Below are 7,232 nucleotides of genomic sequence, written 5' to 3'. Positions count from 1 at the left end.
GTGATAAATCTATATTAACTCACAGGGGCGCCATTTCAAGCACAAATGCAGGGATGTGCGGAAAATTCTCTTGTTTTAATGCATTTGTCAAGGCCCGAGTACGATTTTATAGGTAGCACAAGGGGCAAAGAAAATGCAGCCCAGCCGAAAAGCAAATCAATTTCGCAAATGTTACCATAAGAAGAAAACAAGAAGTGCAACCATGGTAAGCAAGTCCAATGAATGTGATCCATGCTATAATATGAAGCAAATAACAAATAGACCAATCAACGGGGAAGTTTAAGTGTGCATTTTGCAAATTCCACGAAGAAAATGTTTGCATCAACAGTTAAATTTATATAACATCATAAGCAATAGTGTAAAATGGCAGGAGTGGGTTATAGGCTGATGGAAATACTGGAAAATAATAATAAACATTTCTGCAACGTGGTCACCATGACCGTTATGAGAGGCTTGTGATCCAGTAGCATTCTGCTTCAATGATGGTGCAAAATCTGTCATTGACTGGACTTGACATTGGCATTGCCACTCAAGTAACCCTTCTCTTCTTTGAGCCTTTTTTAGCTGCAAACAAAAATTACTCTACTGTCACATACTAGTTCTAACACGAAACACCCAAAAAATAGAATAACCCTCCATATTGCCTGATAAAAATATAAAGAAAGTGAACATGAAGAGAATGGGAGTTTGACTGTAGCGTACTTAAGCTATTTGTGCTTGAGTTTTTCATGATCCTTAGTCTTTTGACTGTATGAAGAAACATTCTGCAAAACATAGATCTATTGTGATCTTTGTAATTTCCATAAAGTCAAAATCAATTGTCTCAATAAAAAAGTATGGAGTTTCAGGAATCGGAGCTTACTTCCATGGAACATCTCCCACAAGTATGCAGTCTCCTTCACCATCTTCATAAGTTAGTACAAAATCAGCACTAGTGTCCAGGAGCCTCAAAGGCTTCATGGGATGCTTATTTACCATGGGATTGCAAGCTTCAATGAGATCTGAAAATCATATCATATGTGTTTATATCCTTACATGAATGAAAGCCATGAACACGGAAAATAAGGTCGAATGCTACTCACTCTGCATAGTTCGTTGAAACATGTTCTCCAAATCATGACGAAGACTCTCATATGATTCATAAGCATTCAAGTCGACCTTTCTACCAATGGGCATACCATCCATATTCACCTTGACATATAATGAATTGCTGAGGCTTTGCACAAAACTTCCTGCCATGGCAGATTGTTGATTTTCTACGGAAATTTCAGGAAGGGAACCGTGAAAATTTCTCTTGTAAGCCCAGATAGGAAGCCAGTCTATTACTTCACCAATATCCAGATGCTCCCGGGAAAAAAAGATTAGCGAAAGAATAATATCACAACGAAGATGTGTCTGCCCATAACAGAAAATAATATCAGACAAATACAAAATTCCTCGCAAGTAAGAGTCTAATATCAAATAAAATATAGAATTAGGATTAACAGAGCAAATCAGGTGTAACCTACTTCAATGAAGAGAGAAAATCAGGTGTCACCTACTTCAATGATGCCATATCATAAGAAACGAGCAACTTATTGGAAGAAATAAATGGCAAAGAAACATATAAGCCACATCAACTACAAAATAACTTAAAACGGATTATAGGATTTTGAAAGCAAATTACAAAGGTGATCAAAATAGAAAATAAGGAATTGCCTAACCCTATTTAGCAGGAAAATAAACTGTACGGGGAAATGCAAGCACACATCAAAATCAATGATAATAGAAAACAAGGAATCACCTAAAAAACAGTATAAATTAACGCTAGATGTAAGAATTGAAATGAGATAATGATTTTGGGTTGGCCAAGCTCAGGGTTTAAATGTAACAATGTTTATTACACTTTCAATTTCAATCATCACATACTAACTTTTTATGGATTTTCTCATAGCAACCTTCTTTACATTAGCTTGTCCAATGAACAATAAAATACCGTTATTCTGCTTATGCCTACCCTGAATAGAGGGCAGGCCCTACCTTTTTCCCAGTGTGATTATTGCAAGATAATAGTAGGCTAAACTATCAGTAGCTAAATAAGCTTACAGTATTAATACAAAAAACCGTTTCTCAGAAAAGCTAAGGACTAGGACCTTACTTGGTTGAAGAAGACTCATCAACAATCGTGAAAATAATTCTCTGTGAATTTGTGATCTGATTTGGAAGGTTGTTTGACCTGATTTATCTTGACTCAAGTTGCAGAGAGCATCCACTGAAGTCTTCGTCCTGTCTGTAAATCTTATATATCTCTTTCTTATAATAGAAACATATAAATCCCACATGGTGGGCGGATTCAATTTTCTTTTAAAAAACTTGTGGCATGTGATCTCTCAATCAATATTCTTTTAAAAAACGCCTGCCATGTGATCTCTCCCAGAATATGGACTACAACTCCCGAATTTAGTGTCGGCTCTAAGGTTCCCTTGTCCTACGCAATCTACTAGTTTATTTATTCTTGTAAGTTTTCGGTGCATCCAAAGCAGATTATCAAATTTTCGTTTCCAAATTTTCAACCAAACAGCCATGAATTATGTGTTGCAACCACCCTTGAGGACACTCTTCACGGTATGGTTATCTATATTTCCACTGATTTGCGACTTTCCTGAGCGTCGACAATTTTATTTTAAATTTGATATCTCGGAATGTAATGGTGCTGTATTCCATGTGAAAATCCCTTCCGTCACTGAGCATATCCCTTTAATTCCCTGTCAACGTATTTCCCATCATTCCACTATTGTTAATAGATGCCAGCTTACATTTCATTAAAAAAAAGTGTGTATAAATTTCGAACAAAACTTACAACGCAATTAAGTACTTTAATTTTTAGACTAAAACCTTCCAAGATGGTTGTTGATTAATTTATTTACAAGTCTACGTAAGATTGTCCTCGTTACAGCTTGACATCTACATAGAATTCCTAAATAATAAAAGAGAGGGGTATAATAGAATACACAACTGTAACTCTCAATTCAGAAATATTTTGGACATGTTAATAAAAAACACATAATATAAAACACATATTTCATCAATTAAATTAACCTTTGTAAAAAAACAATTTTCTATTTCCAACAAGTTACAGTAGAGTTGCAACAAAAGTTGGACTTGTAGCAACAAGTAACAGAGTTGCAACAATAATAATATCCTGCGGAGATAAAGCGATAATAACGAGTTGAAGCAACATACATAGCAGTTGCAACGATGTAACAACCACAGTGAATGGTGTTGTACAAACAAAACAATGGAGTTGTAACAATTGGCAAATATAGCTGAGCTACAACAATTAAGAGCTACAAATAAAAAAAATACTTGTTATAATTACTCTGTCTAAGTGTTCTTCCTTTTGTTCAATTCATCCATATTCATACAAAACTTTCACTCGGTTAATTGGATTTTAGAAAAATAAATTGGCTTATTTGTTTATAACCCTTTGGATCGTAATTGGGTGTTGATCCTTCGGATTTGGACAAGCAAGGTAGTAGCATCTTTTCACGATTTCATGTTGCACTTTTGGATTTCAATGAGATGAGGTAGTGGTAGCTCGATTTTGGTCATCAGTGAAATAATTATTGTTATTGACATTTTCCCTCTTAATTATTTCAACTAAAAAAGAAATTTTTGTTATTACATCAATATATGGTGAATTTGAAATAGTTATGTCAAAGTTTTTTTAAACCTATTTACAAATTCATCTGCTGATATGCAAAACTCTATACAAATTTTATTAGTGTTTACTAATTCTCACTAATTCTTACTTACTAATTCTCACTTCATGCTTCTCAATTTAATTTTATTTGTGTTTATGCTTCTAAAATTCACTTTTAGCATTCAACTTGGTCTTGTAAATCAATTTAACACCTAAACTATTTGTTCCTTCAAGTATATCTACAAGATCTCAAATATTATGTCTTTCTATGGCATGAATCTCTTCATCCATAGCCCTTACCCAAACTTCTTCTTTAATGACTTCCTCAAAATTTGCAAGATCATATGCAATTAATGTAAAATTTGAAATTTGATCTATTTCATAATTATGCTCATATAATTCTCTTAGGATTCTAGTCTTCTAATATTAAATTACATTATTTAATGTGGCTAAGTACTTGTAGAAATTGTATGTGCATATGGAATCCATGACAACCCTCTCATTTATCCTTTGTGAAATACATTATAAACATGTCATGTATGTTAATTACAAAAGTGGGTTGAGTTAAGGGACACAAATTCTAGATAATGGGGAAGGTCACTTACTTGGGCAGATGGAGACTTTCTTCTTGCAAGAAGGAAAATATGAATTGGTCATGTCATCTCTTGAAATCTACGTAGTCAAATTTAATAGCATAGTATTTTTAGAATTGATGGCTACAAGAGGAGTACACAGACAGGTGCTTGCTTTGGCAAATTTTACAGGGAAAAAAAGACAAGAAATTAAAAGAATTGTGGGTAGCTGGCCAAGTAGTATGGTATGCTAGCTAGCCACTACATCAAGCCAAACAACATAAAAATATGGAAATAATTGGAAAAGTGGTGCCTTCCTATTGGCGGAAAGATTGTCGCTAGAAAAGGTCATTGTTAGAAGAAAGTGTAGTAGAGGAATTCAAACAACCATGGGACAACATGACAGGAGCGACAAATATCATTTGAACTACTACAAGTGGACATTTTTTCAAATGGTTCGACAATATAGGGGAGGGAGCACAGGAAAAGAGGGAGGAATTGAGTTGGAAAGGAAGCATAGTAGAGAAATTGCACAACAACAAGGCTATTGGAACAACATATCATAGAAGGAATATAATCTAATCGAACTATTGAAATATGGTAGTTAGATAGATGAAAAGAGAACTCACAGTAAAAGACCCCTCTAGAATTTGGCTCGGGGGTGACAACTGCAAGTTAGATCTTGACTACAACTGTCTATGGTTGTTGTTATCACTCAGATTTTCCCAGAAGTTGAAAGAAGAGGAAAAGGGGTCTGAGGTAACCACAAACCAACTTTTAGGTATAGAATCTAGCTAATCTGTATCCAGAGATGGCTCTCTCTTTAAGATTTAGCTTTATTTTGGAAGATATTAGGCTAGTTATGACATCTTTGGGGTTTTGATTGTATTTGGTGGTGAAATTCAATAGCAGAGGGGTAGGACTGAATATTTTAGGCCATTGGGCTAATGGAGTCAAAAGAAAATGGCTCAACTGGATTTGGTTTTTCAACAAAGGATGGCTTCATAGGGCAAGATAGCTAAACAGGGAGCAAATAGAGACTTGAAAAGATGGAATGGACTTAAAAGGGATGAAGGGCAATTAAGAATCCTTCAACATGTTTTAAGAGGAGGGAACTTGGATGATCACCAATAAAAAGCAATTAAGAATTTTTTACTAAATGATCAAAATGAGTAAACTAGGAAACATGAGCAATTAAGAATTCACTACTTATGCTAGTTTAGAAGAAAACATTTAGAATAAAAACGATTGAAGACAGATTGCACTTAAGCACTTTCTGAATTATTCTTTTTCGTTTTAATATTTAGATATGAAACACAATTGATATAATAAACAAGAAAACAATAACACATGAGATATAAGATACTTATTTGTCCGGTGTTTGACACATGAATCCTGTGAAAATTCCTTTGCATTAATTCTTCATCTAGCCAGCCATGCAATATTTGTCCAAAAACACTTTATTCCAAAGTAATCATTTTTACAGCAATGTTTAAGAATCCACCCTCAATACTCCGAATGAGGGAGTATTTATACAAAAACTTACAATTAAATATCTCATAACAAAGAGAGATATATTCTAGGATGACTAACTATATGTTACATGAAATTAGAGACAGATGGTCTCGTAGATAAAAGATAGAGAAAAACTGATGGCTTGATGTCCCTATTCTTATGAATGTGCTAGAGTCAGGCCATATGATTGGTCATCTTGCTGTCTTCTTTGTAATTCTGTGTTGGCTGCCCTGCTTTCATCTTCTTACTGATACTCTTTGACTTGCTCTGATACTCTTTACCTGTTTGATCCTTATTTATCTTCTGTTACCATCATTGACTATGGTAAAAAATGAAAATTTACTTTTTTACCAAGGGTAAATAAAAAAATTTCAGTCATATCTGTCCACCATTTTTCCTGTGGTATTCTATTCCTTTGAAGTTTTCTAAGGATCTCATCAGCTTCGGTGTATTTGAAAAAATTAGGCTGAACTTGGAACAGATGTTTTATTTCATGCTCCACATAGAATAGGTTCTCTAGACTGTCAAAAAGAACTCTGCCTGTAGGTATTGCTTTGGTGCAGCTGCACTAGCAGATGAGCTGGCCTGGTTGTCTACATATTTAGCCAACTTGTCAACATAACCTATTTGTGTCATCAATTTGTCATTGATAACTAAAGGACTGGGAAGTCCTTTACTCTGCAATATGCCAAATTTCTGCATAAAATCATCAATTTCCTCTTGCATATTTAGGCATCTCCTTTCCAAATTCTGCATTAGAGATCTTTTAGTTAATACCTTCTTGATTTCCAGAATAGTCCATATTCTATCTCCAATGCCCAGTTCTTCAAGCTGCTACTTATTCTTGGTATTCATAAAATTAATTAGTTTGGCACCTTCCTCAGGCATCCTTCCTAATTCTTCCTTAGTTCTCTGGACTTCTTCAAGAGCTAACTTTACCAAATCAAACTGCTCAAAAATTAATTGTATGGATGGCCAAACATCATTTATTGACTGAGTGATGTTGGTCCAAAGAATCTTCTTAATATCTGCTAAGGGTTTATCAAATGTGAGGTCTTTTTCTAATGATTTCACCTTTTTTTCTAACCATTTGTTCTCTCTCATATTTTCTGTAAAATTTATCTTTGAAAAATCATAATTTTGTTCTAAGGTAACAAATTGTTCTTTTACCTTTTGTTACTCTGAAACTTGGAGCTTCAACTCCTCCGTTGATTTTATCAATTATTCTGTGCTTAGACTTGAAGTACTTGTTTGTGTTGTTCCTGTTGTTGTTGTTCCTGCTATTGCTTCTGCTGTGACCACTGGAACGTTTGGTGCTAGAGCTATTCCAAGGGTTGAAGGGACTGTAGCAGAAACCACTGGTATCACATTGGGAGGCTGAGAGGTCGACTCTCCCTGCTTGTCCTTCAGTAATTTTTCTAGTTCTTGTTCAGTCTCCTTCAACTGTTCATTAAGCTTGAGGA

At 34.6% G+C, this 7,232-nt stretch overlaps 1 pseudogene; it reads right to left on the bottom strand.

The window, feature by feature from the left end:
- Positions 1–601: 601 nt before the first annotated feature.
- Positions 602–1,239, bottom strand: LOC149224479 (auxin-responsive protein IAA13 pseudogene; annotated as a pseudogene).
- Positions 1,240–7,232: the final 5,993 nt, after the last annotated feature.

Source organism: Pinus tabuliformis, chromosome Q (genome assembly GCF_031772625.1).
Source record: "Pinus tabuliformis cultivar Carrire ecotype Pingquan chromosome Q, CPIR1, whole genome shotgun sequence".
NCBI lineage: Eukaryota > Viridiplantae > Streptophyta > Pinopsida > Pinales > Pinaceae > Pinus > Pinus tabuliformis.
This window is presented reverse-complemented; position numbering and strand designations above follow the sequence as displayed.